The sequence below is a fragment of the Hemicordylus capensis genome, chromosome 4 (genome assembly GCF_027244095.1).
Source record: "Hemicordylus capensis ecotype Gifberg chromosome 4, rHemCap1.1.pri, whole genome shotgun sequence".
Classification (NCBI taxonomy): domain Eukaryota; kingdom Metazoa; phylum Chordata; class Lepidosauria; order Squamata; family Cordylidae; genus Hemicordylus; species Hemicordylus capensis.
The window spans coordinates 48,167,668-48,175,658 of NC_069660.1; positions in this window are offsets into that span (position 1 = coordinate 48,167,668).

Consider the following 7,991-nt stretch of genomic DNA (forward strand, 5'->3'; position numbering starts at 1 on the left):
GGCTTGAGAGAGGTTTTAATTAAATCAAAAAGGAGTTTATTGAAAGAAAAATAATAAAAGTAGTAAGACTAAGTTACTAGGTGGTCCTAATGTAAAAGCAATACAAATATGTATTTATGTATTTATGTTTGTTTGTTACATTTATATCCCACTCTTCCTCTGAGGAGCTCAGAGAGGTGTACATGGTTATTTTTATAACCTCACAACAACCCTTTGAGGTAGGTTAGGCTGAGAGATACATGACTAGCCCAGAGTCACCCAGTGAGTTACGTGGTTGAATGGGGATTTAAAATTGGGTCTTCCTGGTTTTCCCAATTCTAGTCCAACACTCTAACCACTACCCTATGCTGGCTCTGTTATGTTTTAAAAAAACATAATACAGCCAGCATAAAAACTTTATGTTTAAAAATAGACTATTGTAAGGCACATTTAGCTTGAAGTTCCAACATATGTGTAAATTCCCAGGTGGGCTAGAGAGAGTTACTTTAAGATGGGGGGGGGGGTAAGGTTTCAGAAATAAGAGAAAGGGATAGATTCAGCCCTGAAGGAGCTGGGCAAGAGGCTACATCACCTGTCCTCACGAAGATCCGACTCAGGAATCTAAAGACTAGCATCTGGCCGGGGAGGCAAAGTGGGGAGCAGGAGAGTTGAAGGAGTTAATGGGGTTCCTCATGAGGAGAGTTCCAGCATGAGGCCAGCTGGATAGATCGGCAAGGGGACCAATCTAAAACCAGGCACAATGAGCTGAGCCTCGGTGTGAGGACAATGAATTGGCCAGGCAGGTAGTTATTTCAGCTTGAGTGGCCCCAATGGAAAGGGGAATACTTGTTGTAGTGTAGTGTTGTAGTGTAGTCCCCAGTGTAAAGCACAAGGGATCACACTGAGTCATGAGGTTAGGGATACTTACACCCTAAAACATGCCTTGGGGGCACTTTTCTGTTGTCATATTTTGCTGTCTAAAGCTGTTCGGGTGGACTTACCTGGAATGCATTGTTACTGATCGTTGTTTCTTGGTGTGTGAATCGCCTATTGTATTCAAGGCTGATTGTAATGAAAATCAAAGTGTGCAGGTGTGTCAAAGAATATCCTCTGTTGGGACTGACTTTCCCTATAATTCTATCAGAAGTTTTATGGGCACCTTTTCAAAGTTATGTCACTGACTCACCCCTATTGTGATGGAGGCTGCTGTTGCACTTGTCTTATCTGCTTTCCCTTCCTAGCCTAATTGCTTCATTAGCAATAAGTGTTATCTCTCTTGCGAGAGGATGAGGGGAACTTTTAGAGTTCATTTCAAGTCCAAAATGACCTTGGATGCCAGACAACTCGCAATAGTTAGTTCTGGAGTCTGCTTAGCTGGGGGCCCCTCATAGAAAGAGTGGGTATGAAACTAATCCTCTTTCCAATTTGTATTTCTGGTGTTCAAATCTAGGGGCAACCAGTCCACTGCAAACTAAGCAACCTGTCCCCATGTATCATATAAACTGGGAGCAAACATTGTGGTGTAGCTCCTGAGCATAGCAAAAGTGTAATCTCCAAGCCTGAAGATGCAGCTGTAAACAGGGAGGTTTCTGGGAGCCAGGCAGAATAAGCTTAGCTGGTAACAATGTATATCTGCACTGGGCTAAGGATAAATCTTTGGCAAGCTATGTGGTGAGTGTTCTTACATTCTTAACCAGAAATGCAGCACTTTTATTGGAGCTACAGATGATCTTTTTAAAATACCAATTTTAGCTCATACCAACCAGGAGTGTTGTTCTGTACTTCCAGAATGTTTCAAAAAGAAATAATTGGGTATATTATCATTGTTTTTTATCCTAAAATTATGAAAATACCTGTAATTCTATATCTGTAGAACAGTACTGATTCCTTTTTAGACATTTTCAAAGCTTCTTGCATGGATGGATGGCCTTCCTATGAAAGAAACCTACTAATAAAGTGTCTGTTTTGCTTTGGTTTTTCCTTTTTGTATTGTAAAAGTATTCTAAGTATCCATATACTTAAGGAAGTATACCACCTATATATTTCTTATTCTGTCCAAAAACTACAACCTTAGATTTTCCAGGATTCATACTATCTGCCTTGCTGTAAAAATTACAGGATAACATCTGTGAACACTCTGAGATAATGGGTGGAAGCACAAATAGTATTTCCATGAATGGAAGGAGTTTTGTTCAAGCAAGGAGAAAGGGATGGTTTTCACTTATCTCTTCTTCCCTCTGCTGTTCCTCCAAAATCTGCTCTAGAGGGTCCCCTCCAGGGACATATTTTTAGGAGGCATAAGGAATGCAGAGATGAGGCAGGATTGTTGAAAGTCACGTCTCCCGCCTTGCGCTAATGAAACTTCTTCCATTTGCAGAAATTTAAGTTGGTAACCAACCCAATGTCTGTGGACACTCTAAGTAATAGAGAAATGCTAAAAAGCCTAAAGCCATAGTAATCTGATGTCTGCACAATCACTGGAAAGATGTTACTTATCTTTGTAATGTGTCTGTTGCCTGGTCTGAAATAACTGCAGTTCCCTCTTCCTCTCTAAGGGAGTAGGGAGCACAAGATGTCCGTTATATGGCTTATCTTCCCCACTGTGTTACATGGTTTATTTCTAAATAAATATAGAGGGATGGTATGATTGGGAATTAGTGGGCAGTCATGTATGGTTTTCCTGGAGTGATCTCCTACATACACCTGGCAACTGCCCCACAATTCATGAGAGGAAGTTACTTCCTCAAGTCACAAATTGGGCACGGGAAAATCTTTCTGTAGAACCATTTTGTGAGCTATAGAAGTATCCATAATGTATGTCTGGCCTGCAGCTAAGTTTCCATCCATGGTGAAGGATTTACTTTGGCATCAATTTCTTGTTGAAAATAAAACTGTTCTGAGGGCAGGATGTTGCTTTTAACTAGCCTGAGATGACTAATTATTAAACTCATTTTCTAAAGGTTAGCATATACAGAAAAGCAATTATACGCAGATTAAAACAAGTTCAGAAACCTGATTCATTCTGAAAGTATGGTAAACCTAAGTCTTGTACTATTTCTGAGTTTTAATGACCTCAGGAACATTTTATTTAACTTAGATGTCAAATGCAATTTCGAAATGAGAGATGAAATATATTTCATGCCTTTTTTATATAGCAGAGAGCACAATTTTCACAGGCTGATTCTTTTAGTGAATTCCAGCAGCTTGGCAGGAATGCCATGTAGATTGGCAGAGGAATACATGCAGCTTTAACCCTTTAGGCTCGGCACTTTGAGATACATTATAAAAGGAGTGGAAAGTAGATAACACACAGTCTTGTTGTTTCTTCCTACATCTCAAGGACAGACATGGAGCTCCTGTTTCAACTTTCTCAAAAAGCAGCTGCAGGGGAAGATTTGGACATGGGCCACAGCACAGCAGGGTTAAACCTTTTCCCCACCACAGTGGTTATTCAGTGCAAATCACCATCCTGCAACTGCCAGAGGCGCTCTTACCCCTGGACTTCTGGGCCAAAGACCAGGGACTCCACACCCCCTGGGGGGCCCTCAAATCCTCTTTAGTCTGTCCCGGGTGGTGTGGTCGCCACGCTGCTGGCCCGCGCACTGCACTGGGCAGCCGAGCATGACTGTGACCTGCGCTGGCAGCCAAGCATGACCTCTGCTTTGGAGACAGAGGGGGGAGTGGGGAAAGAAATATGTGGGATGGGAATATGTTAAGTTGTGTGTTGAAATGTTTCTGCTAATGTATATTTGCATAAATATATCTATTTTATGTTCTTAAATTCCTGTAAGTTCAGTTGCTGTTTGTGCCCTCAAGAACCCACATGTTAAAAATACTGGGGGGGGGGGGGGGATGATGCTTAACTTGCAGTGGGGGGGGGGCCTCCAGAGGTCTTTAGGTCCAGGCTCCAAAATCACCTAGGTGAACCTCTGGCAATTAATATTAGCCAGAGAGCGGGTTGGGGGTGGTGGTGTAAATAGGCACCTATATCATACTTGTATGTTCCTTACTCCATAGATAATAGCAGCTCTGGGTTATTTAAATCAGGGAAATGGCAAAAGGTTACTCCCTGCACTATCCAAATCAGCTCACCAGGGGTGTAGCAAGGCCAAATGGAGCTTGGGACAAAGTGAAGATTGGCCCCTGGTTCCCCTACAGGTCCACACCTTCCTCTCTGGAGAGGAGGGAAGAAGGAAGCAAAGAGCAAACAGTCGCTTAGCTAGTGGGCGCTATCCAGAAACCCCTGAGGTTTCAAGATTAGTAATAGACTTACGAATTTCCAATTGTTTAAATGCACTGTTTAAAAATAATAATTGTTGTTGGTGTAAGAAAGGGGGGATGTTGTGTGGAAATGTGTTGTAATATGTGTTGCGCAGATCCATCTTTGTTTGTTTGTTTGTTTATTATTCCTCTGTGTAAACTGCCCTGAACCATTTTTGGAAGGGCAGTATAGAAATCAATCAATCAGTCAATCAATCGGATCAGACAGTAGGTGGCACTTCCTTCTTCCTGCCTGTACTTGTTGAACTTGTCTCTTCCTGTTAAAGTAGTCTTAGCCTATAATGGCTACCTTCCTCTGAGATCTCATGACAGGTGCCCTTTTTCTCAGGGTCCAGGGACATTTGTCCCCCCTCCCTTTGAGTAATATCAGTAACTTTATTTGTTGGCTTGGTTAGGGTTTGACAGTATAGCTTATAAGAAGAAATGAAATCCCAAGAATATGTATCAAATTATATTAGGTGTTGCATAACTGAGAATTATTATTTATGTTAAGGCAAATGTTCAGTGAATGGTTACTAAAGAAATAATTAAAATTAGATGGTTGAGTCCTGAGTGATAATTTTTATTTATTTTTTATATCTGTAACTTTGCAAAATACAGATATTGAACTATAGTCCTCAAATACTTTCAGTATGAAAATGGGTACCAGAAAACAGAAACAACTAGAGTGTATGCCAGCATAATGGAGAAAGTAACAAAATTCAAGTGACAGGGAAAGTTGTCCCGCTCGAAATCCTTTCTCATATGTAGCTCTTAAGGATAAGGAGCCTTCTCAGGGTCTATATCTGGCAGCTCTAGTTTAGATTAGGTCTCTTAAGGCTAAACACTACTTTGGGAACAAGGTTTAATCAATGTTACTTAGATGTTTTGTGGAAAGGATTTATTTAGGCTTACCTTATTTATTCACCATTTCAATAAGAGTAAGGGAGAGTGGCCATTATAAAGCGAAATTAGTGAAATAGGTAAAAGTGATTCATCCCACTGGGGACAGAGTACATGCAACTTATGTTTCCTTCAGACAGATTAAATTATTAATTAGTACTTATCTCTTTATTTAAGGTATGCTATGACCTCTAGTGGTTAGAGAAAAGCCACCCATGGCTTTACTACAGGAAACAGTGCTCCGAGTTCATTTCAAGCAACAGTTCTGTTGAAAAGAAACAACCCCTCAAGAAACTTCACCTGTCTTTACGGAGATCTAGATATTCATCCCTCTACCACTGCTACAGCTCCACTGCTGGGTGGGGGCAGTGCCACACTGCACTGCTTCAGATACCAGCGGGAGGCTTGGACCAGCCCTGATGACCATTCATCACCTCTAATAGGAGTGAACAGGGCTGCATTGCACGAAACTGTAGCAGAGTTGGCAGAATCACAAGACAGCTGTGCCTTAGGACTGGCAAGCTAAGGCCTAGGGTGTAGACTTTCTTTGCAGTGCAGTCTTGCTTCTAGCTTATTAATACTGTCCAACAGCTCCAAGCAGTATTTCTGTAAGTAGACCCTTAAGGAGTATGGACTATACAGGCATCAAGAGGCGTCATTAGAGCTGAAGTACTGACGTTCTATGCGGTTTTAGGAAATTTCTGTTCTCTTCAGTTTGCTACAATGGCACTCTGAATCCTACTCAGAAGCTGAACTGTCTGCCTGGAGTCTGTGTAAATCCTGTGCTTCGGGTTACAGACAATCAATTCACCACGTGGAAAATTTTGCCTGTTTCTTAAATGTGTGCTAGTGCCACAGTACAAATGATCATGGTTGGCTGCCGCTCCTCTATCCCTAATTACTGGCTCATCCTGTTGGCCTAGCATGGATACACATGTTCTCCTATCCCTCTGTGCACTGCTGCAATGGTTTGGTCACTATTTCCTGCTTCTTTGTTTACAGACGTAGATCTGTTCTTGTGTTCATTAAGTCATCCTGCTAATGATGTTGTCTTCATTGTCTTCCATCTATCTGTCTGTCGATCATGTTTTTAAAAGAATGTGTTCCTGTCTTCCTGTCTTTTTGGAGGGGAAGTCATTCTTTTTAAATAAAGCCTGGGAAAAAACCTCTTGGTTTAAAGAGGAAAAAATGTAATAAAGAGCATTGCCCACATGCCTGTGAGGGTGGCGAAGAATGAAAAACAAACCCCTATTGTGTATCATTTGAATTATCCATGCACATTCTCTACATGCAGTGAGGGAGTGGATTTTGCCTTAAATTTTTTTGTTCTTTTTTTTAATGTGTTTGTTATGCATAAGTGGATGTCTGCACAAACTATTTCAAATAATTATTATTCAAGTTGTGTGTATACACACACACACACACACACACACACACAGGCACACTAACCCATGATGTGGGAAAATGTTTATGAACAACCATTAAATATTAACTTTGCACACTGAAAACAAGATTAATGGTATATACACATTCACCACCTGACCTGTCATCAGATCACACACACACACAAACATAAACTCAAAGAAACTGTCACGGATTGCCTCTGGTAGATGACCTTTTACCACCACCACCCATAACATTGATTATACCGGCATTTCATGAAAAGTAGTTTCAAGGAGCATTGGTTCAAGGAGCATTGTACTTACAAACAGTAAAGTCAGAAAGAATCAGTGAGGATAGCTAGATCTGAATTTGGATCTCCTCGGGGCCTGGTTGAGATTCAGGAAGAAGTGACACCGTCAGTTCCACAGTCCACTATCAGATCCTTCAGTCTCTCCTTCATAGCTGCAGGGTGCTTTCCAGATGGGAACTTAAAATTGCTTCGCTACATATAGGCTCAGTATGCGTCTGTATGGTCTAGGTACTGACACCCTCTTGCATATAGGAACAGCAAGGTGCCGTTTGCACAGTCACAGCCTGTATTTGGATCTTATCTTGAAGTTTCAGGTTTAAAGCATTGTATGTGCATGATGAAATATTAGCTGATTTTTTTAGTGCTGCAAACAGTTTGCAGGCTTGCTGGGCTTACTCAGAACTCAAATGATTTAGTTCAATGGGCTTCCTCCCAAGTAAGGGTTCATATGATTGCAGCTGTATTTTTCCCTTTGCCTTTTAGAGATGTGTGTGTTTCTGTATCTGTGTGTTGTATGATTATTGTTGTAATTGAAACGACCCATCTGCTTCTTAGTCTTCTTGTGTGCATGTTTTGCTTTGGCGCTCCCTTTCATTCTCTTGCACAATGGTACCAGTGGTACCGGGGGGAATCGCATTTCTTTTTTGCAAGAGCCCGGCGCAAATTCACTGGGGCGGGGGTGTCATATCACCTGTCCCCTCCTGTCCCCTCAAAGCCTCAGCAAGGGAGGGAGTGATGTAGAATCCAACTGCTAACTCTAACCAGCTTCAGAACGTTAGGGTTTGCTATAGGATTTTACACTATTTCCTCCCACGCAGTCTTCAAAGCACCCTGTTACAACAGCTCTGTGGGCAGAGACCCTTTGCTGAGTCACTGAAAACAAAGGGCCAAGGGGAAACATTGTACTTTGAATTGTCTTGAATGTTGGAAATGGTGGCATGTTATAAGCACCACAGTATGCTCTTATCTTGCTGGTGTCTGGGAATTTGCAGTGATTCTACCTTGGGAATAGTATGCATTGCTGAGACATTGCTGGTTCCCTTTCATTCATTCGGGACATATGCATTTGCAAATAAAAAGGTTTTCATAGACACTAAAACAACATGTTCTCTCCTCTAAGGAAAAACCTGAAATGGCTGCCCCACACTTGCCACCT